We start from the raw sequence: 20,632 nt of genomic DNA on the forward strand, positions 1-20,632 counted from the left end.
ATCACATTCGATTTATCTGAAGAATTCATCATCATCATCTCAGCCATAGGACGTCCACTGCTGAACATAGGCCTCCCCCTTAGATCTCCACAGATACCTGTTGGAGGCGACCTGCATCCAGCGTCTTCCGGCGACCTTTATATTTTTCTGAAGAATTAACTTAAGGCAATTTGAGAAATTCTTTCACTATTAGTTAGCCCATTTATCCAGTAATAGACACAGGCTACTTTAATCCCTAGTGTTATGACTAAGTAATTTTCAGAAGCAGCCAGTTAATAACAAAAGGGCTACTTTTGTTTCCCAAATAGGTTTATAGGCCACGATGGAAGTTCATTGCTGAAAATCTACCCGAAACTTGATGAAATAAGTCTGAAACTTCATGTAATATTAACTTGAAAACAGCTGAATTTCAGACAGCTGCCTTCTAGTTACGGAATGGATATAAAGGATTTGTAGGTCACGGGAAATATTCGCCTTTAAAGTTCAAAATAATTTTAATGTGTCCGGTTTGAAACATTTGAAACATCAACATGTAGAAGCCAACCCCAACATAGTTTAGAAAAGGCTAGGCGGTTGATGCAATGGTTTCTTGAAACAAGATAAAATAATGAATTTAGTTACCACTTCTTAAAATATATAGATAGATAGATAAAACATTTATTTATTACAAACACTTTTACTTCCGTACTTACTATTTTTTCACCTGCAAAGTAACCACATTCGCAGTTTTTTTTAAATATCTGTTAAAGCATACATAATTGGCTATCTTTTACAACAACATTATTAATACATTGCTTATAACAAGAATCGATTTGGCACGTGTAACTTAATAATTAAGAAACCGACAAAGACAAAGATATTCACCTACACGTGAATGATACTGTCTCATCTTAATAATTAAAACAGTAGGTAACTTCCAAAATGACATGTTTCGTACCTTCCTGGAAAATTTTGTAAAAATATAGCAAGCAGGTAATTTATCAAACAAAATAAATCAAATAGTATATCTAATTAATATTATTTTTTATTTATTTTATATGGACGCTTTTTCGTTAAAGTTTTTTTCAGGATATTAAAAGTCAAAACAGAATTTTATGGAAACATAATGCCATGGCAACTTTTGATTAACATACTATATTCAGAATAATATTTGAAACTATCACTGATATAATTACATATCATATAAAAAAAATACTTGTTAACAAAGGTAAAACATAAAAAACAACACGTTAAGAAAATATTGTATTCCAATTTTTATACACGTGTCAAATGTCTATTTATTATGTTTGTAAAAAAACTGATGTCTGAAATGAAATGCTAGACTCAATATAAATGTGTTATTGCTATTAAAATAGGTACGCCAAATATCTTTGAAGCCTACGACAAAAATACCAAAATGGTGAGAAAAATATATTGAAGCAAACATATATATTTGAAAAAGCCCATAAAAATATGATACTTCCGTTTCAGAATCAAGAAAATATTTGAAGAAAAAATTTATTAGTTTCGACAATCTAATTTTTATACCACTTCCTTATCCAATAAGATGGCGACCGATTCATAAGCTGCATCAATCATCCACAATGACAAAACGTCACCGAAGACAACTTATTAAATTCGGAAACCTCAATCAAAGGTACAATTATTATGAACGCCTACAAATTCTTCCTGGCAAGATCTAGTACGTGACTCTCCCCCTACTGACTTCTACCCGTCTTTCTCACCCGTTAGAGATCGAAATTCTCCCTTCTCTGTCTACAGACACCCACTCGTAGAGCGAGCAACCCCTGTTTTTGAGCCCACCGTACAGTTTCACCCCGACGGCCCGGCCCGCTAACACGTCTTTCGCTCGCTCGGCCAAAAAACGGACAATAATTTTGAAATCCGAACCCCGACTTCCATTTTCGAACGCGCGTCAGATATGAACTTTTGACGTTGATTTTTAAATTTAGAAGGGGTAGATTAGCTCCTGATTGGTCAGTTTTTGATATTTGACCCGTAATTGGATCGTGCGCGTATTTTTGATTTTTGGGCAAGAAAAGTGTTTGTGGCATCAGGTGGGCGATTTCCCGGGGACAACAGGTGAGCTTTTTTTTACATAATTTTCTTTTGTATTTTTTTTATAATTTATTGGTATGTTATTTTCGTATTACTGTATATTTTTATTGCTAAAAAATTTTGGCCGCAGATTTATATTGCGTGCATTTTGGGTGTCATTTTAATAAATACTTGTGCAATATTTTATGATCGATTTCTAAATAATCTAATTAAAAAAAATATTTTGTGGTCTAACTTACTAACTAAAATGTGAAAAAAAATTGCTACAGCTAAATAAGTGTATGGATGTTTATTGTTATTTTTAAATACTGTTTTTTTTGTTTATTAATATGTACTAAGAAAGGGAATATTTATTTTATAACGGGAAAATTATAGAAAATTAGATACGTATCATATGAAAAATTTGGTATTTATGAATCAATTTACATACAATAATTTTTAATATCCAATTTCTACCACATAATAAAGTAAATAGAAAAGAATTGATTTTTCAATCATCAGATAACTGCTAGATCGTGAATAGAAAAAAAAAACAGTTTACCGAAACTAAAATATCTCCAGAAAAAAAAATGCCTATAAATCGGCCATTAATAACTCGTATTATAATTCTTGAAATCAGCAAACATCATAAAATTTCAGTCAAAAATCTTGAACATTAAAGTATTTACCTACATCAAAATATAATTAATTTACCTTTAGGAAAATGTGGGCCTACCTCACCTCATCATATGCCTACCTTTTCCCAACTATGCTTCCAGACTAACCGGATGCAGCTGAGTACCAGTGTTTTACAATGAGCGACTGCCTATCTGACCTCTTCAACCCAGTTACCCGGACAACCCAATACCCCTAGGTAAGACTGGTTGTCAGACGTACCTGGCTTCTGACTACCCGTAACTACTGCCGAGGATGACCTACCCCACGTCATATTAGTTTATATTATGAGCAATTGACTATCCGATTCTATCGAATATGCCTATCATCATTACGGTAAATTTGAACAAACAGATTACAATATCATGATGATAAACTATTCAATAAACTGCATTGATTTTGTTAACTTTTATAATAACCATTGTTATTAACGGTTTTTCGAACAACTTTAGCAGTCGTTACGGGTAGTCAGAAGCCAGAAAGTCTGAAGACCAGTCTTACCAAGGTGCTGGTCGGGCAACTGGGTTGAGGAGGACAGATAGGCAGTCGCTCCTTGTAAAACACTGGTACTCAGCTGCATCCGGTTAGACTGGAAGCCGACCCCAACATAGTTGGGAATAGGCTCGGGAGATGATGATGTTATCGTCTTAACGGCCGGGTATAAGATTACAATTTATACATATGTTCGTCTATTGATTCGTCGAAATATTAAGCGAGGGGTTACGACGCAATACGCCTTGTTACTAGTTTATACATGCGGTGTCACTCGCATCTCGGGAACGAACATACTCATCGAGAAAAAAGATCTAGCTATAGGACCAGAATTATAAGGCTCTTGTAAGGTTTTTTATTTAAACGTGATAATCCCAGGAAATACAGGACCGATTAGGAAAATTATATCAATGCTGGGTAGCACCTTTATTGAGGAAGGCATAGGATTTTTATTCGGGAACATGGAGTACCTACCATGGGACGCGAGTGAAACCGCTGCTGGTAGAAGCAAGTACCTAAGTATTTAAGTATTGACGATATAGTCGGTTAAAGGAGCAATTATGGCCCAAGTTCACTGACCATATACGCGCCAATTTTTTCTTAAACCAACGTATTTACTTTGAAAAACAGTTGTTTGAAGAAAACTGTCATTTTAGCTCTCGGTGACCAGGTGGTTCCTTAATTATTTTCAAATTAATATAATATCGAATCGGTTAAATATTTTTTTCCGCGAAACCATAATTTGATCGACAATAAAGAGTAACTTTTACATGGAATCTAAAACTTCTTGGAGTAATTTGGCGGAATAATCGAAACTTTTCGAAGAGAAACCTTTATTCCTTATTTCCAAGAAATTTTTGCTAAATTACTCAAAATATGGGACAATAGTTACTTCGTCTATTTTTGGAAGTATACAGAATTTTGGATTTATTGAGGTTACACGTTTTTGGTACTTTCGAAAATGATATAGTTTATAGCTTGGTATATAGATTTTGCAAAAACAAATCGTAGGTAATATACAGGTAGATAACATGTAGGTAATACACATGTAAAGCTGTATTTTATCCAACTAAAATTATTGCACAAAATAATATTTTTTTCTTGAATAATCTTGTCTTAGATACCTAAAGCCCTATTAAACTGTGTTTTGTAGCTTGATAGATACAACCAGAGAGATGACCAGGAGCACCTTTTTTGTCGTAGAAGCAGTTTTTTTAAACATGCCTTTTATTTTATTAACTGATAATGACTGAAGTACACCACACTAGCGGTGTAGAGGGTCCCGATCATGGAGTAGAATAGAATACTTACAGAATATAATATATTTTATTTGCTTAAAATGTAATAAATAAATAAAAGAAATTAAAATGTGGTATACATTAAGATAGGTAAGGTACAGTAAATAATATAGCATACATTTTTTTGCTTGAAGAACCAAATGACTAGCGAAGATGTCATAACGTAAATTCTCCTAAGAAAATAGCCGGTATTTACAAAAGTGCAAGTGTATTTCAAGCAATTCCTTGCACAATCTCACAGCACAAATAAAGGAGCATCTAGCACTAAAACCAGTAACAAAATGCAGCATTACGCTGTCGAGGTTACCGGTAAATATACGTACTAAGTTATTGAAGTTAAACATTGTAGGTTAAGCTGACCCTGGGTCGTGTTTTATGCAACTAAGTGTACTTATGAGACAATGTAAAGAGAGTAAACGTTTTAAAGCGTAGCTGGCTTACTTGAAACAATAATTAGGTATGTTTCTTAAGTGTAATATTTTTTTATGTAATTGTGAATGTAGTTAGTGAAACGGTTTGACAATTTCGTGACAATTATGAAATGACCCATCCCTCTCAGTGTCAGACTCTTACTGATTAAAAGCCACCATGTTCCTTCTGGAGCACGCAGCGGGCTAGCCTTTTCCCGAATAAGTTGGGATTAGCTTCCAGTGGAAACGGATACAATTGTATCAGTAATTATTTACTTCATTCGCTTCAGGATAATCAGCAATTCCGATAAATGATAGACAAAAGAAAGCCGGGCTCACAATTTTGTAACACTGAGGGAATAGATAGATAGATAGATAGATCATCATCATCATCATCATCAGCCTATAGCAGTCCACTGCTGGATATAGGCCTCTCCAAGTGCACATAGATAGATCGATTATTCTTTATTGTACAGCAAGAAAATTATTAGGAATCTTGATGACATAGACTTCAGGCATTTACAGATTAATATGATATTTTAGTAATGAGTTAAAAAAAGATTTAATGTAGGCTGTCATCATCATCATCATCCTTTTTATCGTCCCACTGCTGTGCTGCGGCCTCCTCTCACACAAAGAAGGATTGAGCGTTAATCAACACACTTGTTCAATGCGGGTTGGTAATTGGATGTAGGCAGTCGCTCCATGTAAAAAGACTAGTGCTCAGCTAGCATCTGGTTAGACTGGAAGCCGAACTCAACATAGTTGGGAAAAGGCTAGGCAGATGATAGCATTACTAAGGAATGGATTCTATCCTATTGAGAGAAAGTTCATAGTTAAATACTTCATTCATTATAATAAATTCACTATGACGCATTACACATTTCATATTAATTCTATTTGAAACTGTACTTATAATTAACAACGCTCTAAATGTTGCCACTTGAAATAAAGCCAATAATAAACTAATTGTTTCAATTTATGTGTGGTTGGCAACACACATTCATTAACTTGTTAGCATTAATTACTCATTTCATAACCTTTATGAGGACTGGTAATTCAATCAGTTTGAAAATTCATTGTTGAATTATTTTTAACTAGCTTCTGCCAACGGTTTCACCCGCATCCCGTGGAAACCTCTGCACGAACCCGGATAAAAAGTAGCCTTCCTCGATAAATGGGCTATCTAACACTGAAATAAATTTTCAAATCGGACCAGTAGTTCCTGAGATTAGCGTGTTCAAACAAACAAACAAACAAACTCTTCAGCTTTATAATATTAGTATAGATGATAAATCACCAATTTTACTAATATTAACAAAAGTAATGTCATTTGATATGCAAATTTAGTTTCGTTTCAACACAAGCAGCCATATTGGTTTCGTGTTCGAAATTTTAATTCGAAATCTTTGAAATTCGATCAATTCTTTACTTTTCGTTGTAGTTCGACTTTCAAAAGTACGATCAAATAGATTAGGACTTAAACTTTGGAATGACAAAAATCAACTTAAGTTTATGATTTAGGTTTGATACAAATGTAAAAGAGGTTCATACCGCGCGGACTCGACCCTGCAACAAAATACTTTATTAAATACACTGACAATAAATAAACAAAACATTAAATTACTTATAATATCTTATCTTATTACATGAAAATTCTTGGCTTCGATTGATCCGCTCCGACTTTGGACGAATGTACATATGTAGGTAAGAACTTCTTTATTTAAACTTATTCACTAACACTTTGGTACATTGTCTCAAGTAAACACATCACTGAACACAATTTCACCTGGTTTACTGGACGTCTGATATCATTACAGGGATCCAGCAAAATACTCGGACTTTCCATTCCGTGCAAACTTAAAACACTATGCCGCGCCGTCGTTTCTTTTCGTTCACTTTCTGTAGTACTACCGTCAAAAATGACATTTTAAAACATGTTCTTGATTATTATTTTCAAACTAATATTCTGTTTACTTATTTATATTACGATTTTGTAAGCGTCAAGGACACTTATTCTGGAGCGTTTTATGAATACTCCAATTTTTATAAAAAAACCGGCCAAGTGCGAGTCGGACTAGCGCACGAAGGGTTCCGTACCAGAGCAAAAATTAGCAAAAAAATCACGTTTGTTGTATGGGAGCCCCCCAAAATATATATTTTATTCTAGTTTCAGTATTTTTGTTATAGCGGCAACAGAAATACATCATCTGTGAAAATTTCAGCTCTCTAACTATCACGGTTCATGAGATACAGCCTGGTGACAGACGGACGGACGGACGGACAAAGGAACAAAAACAATAGGGTCTCTTTGAGAATGGAACCCTAAAAAGACAAAATTTCTACCATAGTGTGGTTATCGTATTACAGAGGCAGTAAATATTTATGTATATTTATTGCCTATTTTTCCCAAAGCAATATGCTTCAAAATTAACCAAAGACAAATAAATATAACAAGTTTCGTAAAATGTAATTATTTATATTGACAAATAGGTACAAAGTTAAGGTACAAATCTATTTTCAATTTGACAAACTTACTGAAATCTAGTATTTATTTCTTATTAGTTAAGAAACTAAGATTAAGTTTACGTCGCAACGTTTCTAAATATTGAAAGATGATTAAAAGATGTAAAGAGCTTTAAATTATGTATAACTTTAATTATTTTTATTTGATTCTGAAACCTAATTACGCAATCATGCTCTTCAGTATTCTATACTAATATTATAGTGCTGAAGAGTTTGTTTGTTTGTTAGACCTCTCTAATCTGAGGAACTACTGGACCGATTTTAAACTAATTTAGTTATTGATTATCAGGTTTCAGGCGTACTAATTAAATGAGCTTACTTTTGTACGCCAAAATGTACAAAAACTTTGCAATTGGGCTTATTGATTGTATGTACCTATCTATTATTGTATGTACCTGATCCAACAGATAAACTGTGTATACAGTTTTGTTGGACATTTTGTGCCTTCTAGAATATATAATGTACCTTGTAATATGCAATAAATAAATAAAATAATTGAGTATATTTATAACACCTGTATTTATTTACTTAATTAAAACAATGAAGGCACTTTATTTCAAAAACAAGAAAGAACGCAGCTATAAAAATATAAAACAAATAACACCACAAGAACACTAAAAAGCAAAACTTCAAAAAAAGAACACAAAACTTTTTAAAAACAAAACCGTACACGTTGTGGCGAAGACATTAAGTGCTACAAACTGCTTTTGAAAAAAGAACCATAATCGTCTCGTCTATGGCTAAGGAAGGCCATTCATTAACAATTGCATTGTTCTGGCGTGCTCGACTAGTGAATGGGAGGCTTGACAAATTAAATCTGGCCCTTATTTTTCCTTTGTCCGGATTAAATGAAGTTTTCTTATTTGCAATTTGAGATAAGCAACGGTTGGTTGATTGGAAGAAACGTTGTAAATATAATAAATGTATTGTTGAAGTAATAGTTTTTTTGTTACAAAAGAATTGTTTAAATAACAGTTTTCTTTTCTTCAATAACTCGTAATTTAGAAGAAGATTCTAGTCTAATATTACCTGAGAATTACCGTGCTATTCTATATTAAATATTAAACCAATTCAATAGCTTTTTGAAAGTCTGCTAAATAAAGAAATAACATAGATAAAAAGAAAAGAAAAACGAGTTACTTTGCCAAATTGTGTAAGCTTATTAGAAAAATCCATTTATCTAACTTCAAAGAATCATTTACGTGCAAATCTCTTACAAAATAAATGTCCGTCCATTATTTAAGTATGGCGGTGTTCAAATAATTTTATCTAAACGTAATTTTACGTATCCAAATGAGCATTTAAATATGCGAAACTTAATTGAATTCTACGCCTTTTGAAATTAATCAAGTGGTCTTTTGAAAATTTTTTTGTGGTCCCGTTTGTTACTCGGCATTCCCCTAGTCTGACCTTTGCTGAATAAGGACTATTTGCTTTTAAATGGAAAGTTTTTTACACAGGATAAAAACATGTATGTACCTACTACCTTAAATAAATATTAAAATCAATGCCACTTTTCGTGGGGTTTCCCGGGCGGGGACCTTGGGTGCGACTGCGGGACAGCTGTGCAGACCATGTCCCACCTAATCGCATGTCCACTGTGCCCTGAAACTTGCTCGCGGCAGGACCTAATGAGCGCATCTGGCCGTGCTCTCGCTGTGGCGGCACACAAAGTGTAGTCTCAATATATGACATGTCATCGACACGAAAGAAGAAGAAGAGAAATGCCACTTCTCGCTGTAATTTTATAACTCAAGAACGGGATCACCTATCTAAGGCAAATGAGTAGGCTTTGTTCGGACTATTTATTAGATGGTTTAAAAGAAGTTTGCACAAAATCTTCATCATTTATACGTAAAGAATTTCTTTCGTATACGTAGCGAATTACGCAGCCAGCGACAAATACCTCTGATTGAGGAAAACTACCTACAACTGACTGTCCTAAAATAATCTTAATGGAAAAGAAATTGCATTTGTATGCTCTGTTTAGCTTTTCAGACTGACCACAATAGATCACAAATTGTGGCTTAAGGACCTAAGTATTAAGGTTAAATATATAATGTCAAATTGTAGGTCCTGGCTATCGTTAAACATCCTTGGCAGTTGTTACGAGAAGTCAGAAGCCAGTAAGTCTGACACCAGTCTAACCAAGGGGTACTGGGTTGCCCGGGTAACTGGGTTGAGGATGTCAAATAGCCAGTCGTTTCTTGTAAAGCACTAGTACTCAGCTGCATCCGGTGAGACTGGAAGCCGACCCCAACATAGTTGTGAAAAGACTTGGGATGATAATGAATGAGTTACGTAGAATTTCATTGAATATCGAGATCATCAATCGCCTTAGCGAGATCATCGCCTTTTCTTCAAAATTACTTTAAAATAACCACTTATAAAGAAACCTTACACAAATTAAATTGATTAGTCTATCATCATAATTATAAACGTATTAAAACTGAATTTTATTCAGCGCTGTACACTCCAATTCCAACTTTATTGTCTAAAGAATAAGTGTCAATATCGTGTGCAATGGATTAGATAGGGATTAAGACGTATTTAGCTGAAACGGCTGAAACCTTTCAATTTGACGTCAAAAGATAATCGATTGAGTTAAAAATATGGAGGTTTGACTGAAGACGTATTTAATGATATTTTTTATAGTTTTAATGCCGATTCTAATTCTAAATTCCATAATTTCTGGTTGAATTCGTAGTTTCAGAGATAAACCGTAAAAGACAAATTAAACGGTAGATAAGCTATTCTTTCGTGACATTTTAACCGACTTCCAAAAATACTCCTCGGTGAAAGACACACTAGATACTCAATTTTAGATATGTTTTCGTTACTCGTACAAATGTGGATAAGTAAGTTGTATATTCAAACCTTAGTTTTTTGGATCTTCAAACAAAACACATTATTTCAAGCAAAGACAGAGCGTACGTACTTAATAATACTTAATAACAGCGCTAAGTATTTCTATGAAAACTTAATAAAATAATAAATAGACAAATATTTTCGTCAGCACTTTGTGGGAGAGCAGAAATTCTCGTTATTAAAGCACATTTATATATTAAGTAATTCCGACAAAACGTCGTCACGGAAGAATTGAGGTTTCAGGATAATAGGAGTACTATGTTATGAACTCAGGGGATATATTATTATTTATATGGATTTCGTGGTGAAGATATTAAAAAAATGAATAATCAAAATCCACTCTTTCATATATACTCAGATGAGACAGTTTCTTGGTAAACTTGAAATGCTAAATAAACATGTAAAACAATATAACATCGACATACCTAAAACCTTCTCCTAAGTCTGACAAATAATCAATCTATCTGTACCTATCTCTTCTATTCTAACTCTCCCATAACGGGCCTGCTGGAAGAAATTTCATTAGAGATAAGCTGTGCCCTTGTACAATTTTTCCTATTATTTATTGTTGTTTGTGTTTTATGTGTACAAAAATGTTAAATAAATAAAAATAAATAATCTACAGAAAGCCACATCAAAATCGGTTCTTCTAAACGTAAGAAAATCACTCACAAACATACATTTAAACTGAAAACCTACTTTTTACAGACTATTAAATCGAACATTATTTATACTTTGGTTTGCCGTTACGAGTACCCAGAAGTCAGAAAATCTGACAGCCAGTCTTACCAAGAAGGTATCGTGTTACCCGGGTGCGTTGAGAAGATCAGATAAGCAGTCGCTCTTTGTAAAACACTGGTAATCAGCTGAAAAGGTTATACAGATGAATTAAATGTCAAAAGTGTCAAACAATTGTCATTTTACTGAAATGGTGTCGAGTGATAAGATCCTTATCAAATATCAATCGATTCATTTGTTTTTCGTTGAAAATTGTTCCCCAAATATTTCAATATATAGTCTCTTATTTCTCGAAGGAAGTTTGATTCACTCAAATTATTTTATCAGCAAAAGGGAAGGTGTTCCCTCCGGAACACCTCCGGCACGATAAACTGTAGGTCCCGGCTGTCATTGAACATCTTTAGCAGTTGTTACGGGTAGTCAGAAGCCAGTAAGTCTGGCAACTTAAAAATCTGATAACCAGTCTTACCTAGGGGTATTGGGTTGCTCCTTGTAAAACACTGGTACTCAGCTGCATCCGGTAAGACTGGTAGACGACCCTAACATAGTTTGGAAAGGGCTAGGCAGATGATAGCAAAAGTACCTAAAATATATATTTACACCAAAATATGAAAGAAAATAGTAGCCTTTTACTTCTATCTTTAAAAAGATTTCACAATATGGACGGACATTAGCCCTGGAACATAATAATGTTATTTTCTATATTTAGACGTTATATTAAAAGATGTTTTTTGAAGCGTAGATACGTGATACTTAATGTATATGGATTTAGGATCTCGGATTATTTAGAAATAAATGAAACTAGATTAGGCAGCCGTCCAAATTATTTGATACTAGTATTTAGAAAAAATACTTACCTTTATGTAGTAAATTTATTTTATTTATTGTAGTATCAGGGCTACGTTTTATATATGCTATTTAAAGTCAATTTCCATTTTCCGTAGTGTCTTATCCCTACCTCATATTATAAATGCGAAAGTAACTCTGTCTGTCTGTTTGTCTGTTTCGCTTTCACGTCTAAACCACTGAACTGATTGTAATAAAATTTTATACAGAGATAGAGTTGAACTTCAGAAAGAACATAGGATTGTTTTATCCCGAACTTTTGAAGAATTCTCTTGGAAACGCGATATAACCGAACTCTACGCGGGCGAAGCCGCGGGTGAAAGCTAGTGAAAAATATATGTTATACTTATACATAGGTACATAGGTACCTAAATACACGGCAAATGGCTACAATAAGCCATGTAATATCCTAACATAATTAACCACAAATACAAATGAAGGCAAACAATTATCCCAGCCTACACGCTAGCCACAGGAAATTAGCCTACCCACACAGGATTACACAGTGTTACCACCCTAAAAAAACCTTTATAAAAATATTCTTGTAGCAATAAATTCCGAATCAATCGCCCCGAACCAATATGGCAGACCCTTGAAGCAAGGAAAGATGAGCGGAGATGCCATAATGCAGGTAGGTCAGGCGCCTTCTTTTAGGTCAAATACGTACGGTGGGCATGACCAAAATGATCAGTTATGAGTGACCCAACGAGGCATTCGGGATCATTAAGACGATTTTTGGTATTACAACAAATAATCGCGTCCAAAGAAGGCGTATGAGGGCGAAAACAGTAACGTTTCTCGTCCCCCGCATTTTAGCGCTACTTCTTAGACGATTTTCCGTGACGGCACCTCCGCTAGTCATTTTATTCTCCGTGACCCGAACCAATATGGCGGACCCCTGGACATCTTTTCAACAAAATCCTTTTCGATAATATTAAAAGGATCGGACGCATACTCGTAAAAATATATTGGTGTCAACTTCCAGCGAGGTCGTGAGATAGTTACTATTTTATTTTTAGAAAAGTAGACTAATGTTAGGTTTTTCAGCTGAGGAAAGGTTATAGAATACTACGTGGAAGACTATTAACAAAGTAATTAAGTTACACATTACTGTAGATAGATGATATACCCTTTATTGTACACCATGATTTGAAATGCGTATGAAACGACTGTTTGACTTTTTTGTAATAAAACTTAACACACATACTTTCAGCACTTACCTACTAACCAACATTATTTATGACGCTTATATTTTTCTTATTATTTTCGCTAATATACTCTACTGAATCATCATCGTCTTCCTGCTGCCCTTATCCCAATTTTATTTCGTGTCGGCGCAGCGTGTTTTCTCCTTCCATACTCTACTTAATCACAACTAAATACAGTGTTTTCTTTTTCTTAATCAAGTACGCATAGCTTGTCTTCATCACTCCACAGGTCTGGGTGAAAACGTTCAAATAATCCGTAAGTATCTTTCTACTTAGATTATGTTGTTGAAAGTACACATCACTTGAGATAAGGAGACTAGCAAACGACAGCCACTATTTAAATGGATTATGCCATAGTGTAAGTAAAACAGAAGATCCACTAGTAAGCCTGTAAGCTTTACATACACTTTATCACTGTTTTTTAATGTCATCTTATCTGGTTTCAAGTATATTGGCGAGATTCTGTCTTAATTGTTCACGAACAATGTGTGTGATGCGCGAATCCAGTGCTAGCATGTGTCCTGGCTGTTATTTGTACTTTGGACATCTTTCCCAGCCTTTTCGGGTAGTCAAAAGCCAGGAAATCTAACAGCTTTAATAAAACACAGGTGTTCAGCTGCATCCGGTGAGACTAAAAGCCGCCCCCAAAATAGTTCGGAATAGATGGTGCAAACGCACCATCATCTGTCTAGTGTTAGGTAATATATTGTTTCGTAAAATGGTACTTCTAAAACCTTCTTACACTCTGACAATACTTAACACTGTTTTCACAAAAAGGGAAAGAGAAAGAGAAACACACGGCTAAAGTCTATGAGAGTGTACGCTGCGATAAGTTTGTTTCAAAGCTTAGTGGAGCTTAATCGTGATGACGTGTGTGTACTGAGCTTTGTAAGAGCGCTTTCATAGTAGATTTTCTGCCGGTTGAGTCGTAGCTACGGGAGTTATGAAAACAATATGACAACTACCGGTGCAAACGATGATACCTGAAACAGACAGGGTCGGTAGTTTAGGGTGCAAACTCGAACAAACAGAATGAGGTCGGTAAGGATTAATAAACAACTTTTTACAAAAAAAAAAACGCTTTCTAAAAACACTAGCAAAAATGTACTATTTATACGTGCATTGGCCTAGATATCGGTGCCTAGTGAATGCACCTATATTGTCTTGACTATAGGAACACCTGGAGAGTAATATAACCTATGAAACAATAAAAAGAATTTTGCACATCGGTCCAAGCGTCTTTGTGTAATCGGTGAACATACATAAGATACAAAAATAAGATCCCGAAATAAGAACCTCCTCCATTTTGGGAAGTCTTTTAAAAAACAAATGAACACTTTACTCAATTCTCATTCATTGCTGAAAACTTTCGTATACCTAAATTGGTTCTAAAGCGAAACAAACAAATAAATAAAAGCACATTCACACGCAGAGAAACTTTTCCTTATCTCACACACTTAATATTGAATTAATCCAGCCCAGCACTTAAACTTGAAGAAATTTAACTTAGTCTGTACAACTTGAATGAAAGTCTACAGTTAAATTAGCAGACTGTGACGAACTTAAACTTATTCTGTTGCTTATTTCGTATGTTTCAGGCTGAAGTTTTAAGTAAGTTTAAATTTTGTTAGGTAGGAAAGGAAAGTGTGTTTTAATTGGTGCTGGTTTTAATTGTTTGTTAAATGTCGTCTTTTCTTTTTTAATCGTGCATTCTTAAGGGGTCGTGGTAGGTAGTTTTGAGCGTTTTTGTAGTAGCTTTGGTTAGCATTTTTTCTTGCCGTCTTTTTCTTTTTCGGTTCTATATTTTTTTGTGAAAAGTCATCAAATGACCCCTCTTGCTGTGGGTGTAGCGTAAGGGAGCGTCAGACTCTTACTGACTAAAACCCACCATGTTCCTTCTGGAGCATTTTGTGTACCAGCGTCGTAGCAACCTTTTCGCAGCCCATGTTTCCACAATCAATATGATATACAACGTTCTGAAAAAGAGTCTCTATTTAATAAATAAATACTGATAGAGATGGAATATGCTGAAAAGATACTTAGGTCAGGATCCGAACGATATACAATATAGCCAAACCATTTATGGGATACCAAAAAGAATAAATGGGGAAAATGGTCTCTTATCACAAAAAAAAAATATTTTTTTTTATGATTATAATTACCATAACAAAAACGTCAATAACTCCATTACTTATCCACCACCATCAATAAATCTAAATTAATAGGCATTCATCATTTACGCAATAGGTATTTACGTAATACCAATGCATCTATCATCCTTTCTATATTAAGAACAAACTCGATACATCTACCCACGCCTTCGTACAAAATTTCAGTTAAACCCACGCTTAGCATTTTGACATTTCCGACAGTACGTTCATATAAAAATAAAATAAATCAAATACAAAGGACAGAACAATAAGCTGACCAAACAATGTAATCGTTTATTTTTGTATATTTTACTGTATTTAGGTATACATAGGAAGACCTCGTGGGTCGGCTTCTAGTCTAACCGGATGTGCAGCAGTGTCTAAGCAGTGTTTTACAAGAAGCGTCTGCCTATCTCACCTCATCAACCCAGTTACCCGGGCTACCCAATACCCTTGGTTAGACTGGTGTCAGACTCAATGATTGTGATGATGAGGAGCTCGTGGCTAAGCCAAAGCCGCGACTCATCATAAAGTTAACCAACGCTTAACGCGGTAAGTGGATGGGTTACCATCTTGTTATAAAGAGTTCCTTCGTCTTTCTTGGTCGTCGGACGAAAGCACGATAAACTAGTGGGTCCCTGCTGTCATTTGAACATCTTTGGCCGCCGTTACGGTCGAGGCCAGAAAGTCTGACAACTCAGTTGCATCTGGTTAGACTTTAAGCCAACCGCAATATAGTTGGGAATCGCTAGGCAGATAAAGATAACATAAAAATATCATAAAAATGAACTTGATAATTTTAAAGGATAACTACTTACCTACTTCTTACATAACATCTACTATATATCATAACCTAACACACATTAGTACAAAATATAAAGTAAATACTATCAACTAAAAGGTAATACCTCTAAAGTAAAGCTTTGTGATAGAAAATTCAACATTTACTTCGAATTCCGGATCCAATTCCGTGTCCGTTTTACCGGATATTTCTGTCATTCGCAAGCAAACGGTATTTGTAAGGTAAAACGGATTTTGAGTATGTGAAACTGGTTATCGGTATTTTTCAGTATATGGTAGGGTATGAAGTGTTATAGAGTGGTTTTCATTTTATAGTACAGGACAATTTTTGTGTATTTTTTTTTCTTGGCCGGATTTTAACCTCGATCTTGACTAAAAAAAATCTGCGACCTGTCCTGCGATTCTATAAAATTCGATCAACAACTCGCATTTCACTTCGATTCGTAATGTCATTTCATACTTTAGGGGAGGTAGGGGAGGGATGGGCACTTTTTCACATTTATTGCATAAAAAATTCAGATTTTACAGATAATCAACTTTTATTGTCATTTATTATGTTTGGCTAGATAAAATCAAAGAGCTATCCTAAAAATTACAATCAGTTTCAACATTACGAGATATTTAAACGGTTTCAATAAAACCGTCGACACGTCTAAATTTTGTTTAGTCTGACATGCTTTAGTTGGTACTTACGTAGTGTTTAAAGTTACTTTTTGCTTTTTATAGGGTTTATCGTTTATAACATTTTGTCATAATAATTGCGTACTTTTTTGGGTCGGGGGTTTTTTTAAATTTATAATTTTATTTTATTTCATGGTTTTTTAAAGGAGCTCCTTAATTTTTCCTTCTTTTTATGATGGGTTCGCTATATGCGATCTCAGCCAAAGGAAGCTGTTTAACAATCCTCATGACAAACTGGCTCTGGGAGAATTGCACAGATTGAGAAACAATAAAGATGGACCTTTGTTGATCCAGGGTTATATATCATTCTAGGGTTTCATCCGCCACATCCCATTTCCAGCATTAGGTTCTCGTCAATTAGAAACATGAAGAAAACTAGTCAAGACAAATTAAACGAGCCCAAACTCGATGGGTTTACTAAAAGGCAGTTCAGGGTTACGTCTCCTATCTTCGTGTCCTAACAGCAGACCAGCTCAGTGGTTCCAGAAGACATTAGTATTTCAAATTTTAGATCCCACATATGCTTGCAAGTAAACTGAGCGTGTAACATTCCTATCACACCTAACAAACGAGCTGATGACCTTGAAGACCTGAACCGATTTCCACCAAACATAGCTAAGAACACTCCCGAATGACATTCCTTTTAAACAAAAAACCATTACAATCGGATCATCCGTTTGGGAGCTACGATGCCACATACACACACACACACACTCAGACACGTCAAACTTATAACACCCGTCGTTTTTGCGTCGGGGTTAAAAAGAATGGTTTGCGACGGGAAATTCTTAAAGATTTAATATAACGAGCAATACAAGAGGTATCAAAAGGTTAAAAAATAAAATTAACAGCTGATAAATATGGAGTCCCTAGATCAAGTTGGCAACGGTACCTGAAACAAGATTCTATAAAGGATTTTTAGCGCAGATTTATAACCTCGCAAATTTTCACTGAAGAAGAAGAACAAAAATTTACAAATTATACATTACATGGTATGTCCAAGCCTCCCTACCATAGGGAGCATTGGACACTTTTGACTTAGTTTATAAAAAAAAAATCGGTAAAAGAACTTAACTAAAACGGTTTTATCTTATGTGCACTGAAAACTAGAAATAAAAAAATAGTTACTTACCTGTCAACCTACGGTGGTCCCGGTCATATTAGACTAAAATAAAAACGTGGGGCCCATAAACTATTGCTGTAGTACCTCTTCTAGAGGTATAATAGGTGTGGATTGCATCGACTTACTATAATCGTAACTGGAGATTTTGACAATCAATCATTAATAATAGAAAATACACATACCTTTCATTAGTTTTCTCTTTATAACGATCCGAAACCGCAACAAAATATTTAAGTACTTTTACGAGTGTTTGTTCTTGACAACTCACAGAAATGACAGAAAGTCTATGGATGAACACCGTTACCAGTCGGTAACGTAAACTACCCAATAAAAAAAACTTTGATCAAATCAGAATAAAAGGACCCCCCTTTTATTCTGATTTCATCATGTCTCCCAACTGCCCATCTCTCCCCTACCTCCCCTATAGATAGACAGATTTTGGCAGATCTGTCAAAATCTCGACTTTAATTTAGTTCAACTTGTCAACACGCTCGATAGTGAAGCGCTAGTGTAGTTTGACAATGTCAATCACGAAACTTTAAGGTAGAATTCCGTGGGTCGCGATTGTCGCAGCCGCGCGCGACAAAAGTCAACCTATGAAAATGTATGGCACCGCTGCCGAGGGCCGCGACAGTCGCGCGCGGACGACGAATTTCGTGAGCCGCTCGCGTCCGTACGCTTCTCAACATGGTCTAGCGCTTAATAACATCTATAGAATTTTAGTAAAACCAGAATTAAATTGTTGACAATGCCGCGAGCAGCTTACGAAATTCGTCGGCCGCGCGCGACTGTCACGGGCCTCGGCAACGGTGCCATACATTTTCATAGGTTGACTATTGTCGCGTCCACGGAATTCCACCTTTAGATCGAAGTCGAAGTGAGAGTGATGTCGAAGTGAGTTGTGATATTTTATAGAATCGACATGCTGTTCATTCGCTTGAACTACGGTGCCGTAGGCAGACACATGTAACTTATAACACACCTCTTTTTCGTATCTGGTTAAAAAAGGTGAACATAAACGGCATTCAAATAACTTGGTCTGAAGTTAGCTACTTGTGACTGCGCAAATGTCAAAATGTATGAACAAAACACCCGCACATGTCCAGATCATCAAATGGCTGACTTCAGACCAGCAAAGTTATATAACGAGAGCTTTACATGACTTTTTGGCAAAAAAATCTATGTGACATACTTTTCAGTTTTATGCGAGGTGACGCTAGGTAACCATCTTATAAAGAATGGTAAAAACAGTGACAACAAAAGTCGGATTTGTCGCACATCAACTAATTTGACTAGACAGGTAGCCAGAAAGCCGTACTGGCTTTTACGCGAAAAAAACATTGCTACCATCGTTATGGATAATTCAGTTAAGTATATAAAAGCTCTCTCATTGATAAATAAGAAGAAACAAATTTATTTTACAATGTGAAAGTAACATGACAGCTATTTGTTATTTTAATAACAATACATTAGTTTCAATTGACTATTTTTGAGCTGAATACAGTAGAATATTGTTAAACAATTTTATCGTAAAAGGTGCACAACTATCAATTTCAGAAAGTGGATTGGCAAAGGTTAAGTATAAGTTTAGTCTGCACTTAAACATTATACATCAAACTTGTATTTTATACAATACTAAGTACCTATTTCACATAACAATTTCATACGTAATGCCAACATTTGGATGCAAACTATAAGATTTTACCTAAAGCCCCAAATAATTGGAACCAAACCTCAATCTTCAAGCTACACCGTATGCGGTCAATGATACGCAATAATCGAGACCGAACCGATTATTGATCGATTCAACGAAGTCAAGTGATCAATCATTTATGTTACCGTTTATTAACGCAGGTTTACTTTTAACTTTAGAGGTATATTGAGTGATTTTTTGTTTCTGTGATGTGTTGGTAAAATATTAATTTAATGCGTCATTATCATCAGCCTTTTTAGTATCCCACTGCTGCATCTTTCTATACAGAGAGAAAATTAGCGTTAATCACCACGCTTGCTCAATGCGGGTTGGTGATTTCAAACCTTTAAAGGCCCATGCTTCTTCAAAAATTGTTCATTCTCTTTTCAGTCTTATGTATACATGGTGTCTAAGATATACTACTACTACTTAGTTAATAAATACTATTGTATTTAATTGTAGAATTACTCAAGTATACGATGTGAGAAATCATTTGCCATTTGAAACGCTCGTACGCTACGCTCTACTCTCGTAACACCTCGTAGCCAAATGCTACAGTGTAGCACTCTGCTATGATCGAGTCATGATCATTATCCATCGAAAACTACTAAGCATGCATTTGATGTCTGTTCGTTTTTTGGGAAAGTTCGTCATAGTTATAATATTTTTTTGCTATTCGGGTATTTTGGTTCGGTTGTTATATTATTATTATTTGTATGATAAGTTAATACCTTGTTTAACAATTTCTCTATAAAGTAAACGTATTTTAAGAAACGAAAAAACATACATAAGTCCATAATAAATACTGATAACAGACATTGAATAAATTATTCAGAAATAAAAATATTTCAAAAAGCATTCCAACAGATTTAAATCGGGTTTTCTAGAAAAACCTCTGAAACGTTTATTTATTTATTATCTAATTTCCTGTAATTTCCATAAATAGTCTCTGCGTTATCTTTTCTTGGAATATCCTATGGGTCTCAGAACTGGTTATGCGAATTTTCACTTCAATAGCTTTTCAGCAGTTTTTCAGCTGAAAAGTACCTCTCTATAAAAATATACTGTTGGATTAAATGTTTTTTT

The 20,632-nt window shown here is 34.8% G+C and overlaps 1 protein-coding gene across 1 annotated transcript in view; it reads left to right on the forward strand.

Annotated features, from left to right (window-relative positions):
• The first annotated feature begins 1,828 nt into the window (after positions 1–1,828).
• The window catches only part of LOC110373918 (uncharacterized), a 90,406-nt gene continuing 71,602 nt past the window's right edge, over positions 1,829–20,632 (forward strand). Inside the window, exon 1 of the mRNA XM_021331391.3 lies at positions 1,829–2,082. The gene's annotated coding sequence lies outside the window, so the exon portion shown is untranslated. The remainder of the gene's footprint in view (positions 2,083–20,632) is intronic.

Source organism: Helicoverpa armigera, chromosome 26 (assembly GCF_030705265.1).
Source record: "Helicoverpa armigera isolate CAAS_96S chromosome 26, ASM3070526v1, whole genome shotgun sequence".
NCBI lineage: Eukaryota > Metazoa > Arthropoda > Insecta > Lepidoptera > Noctuidae > Helicoverpa > Helicoverpa armigera.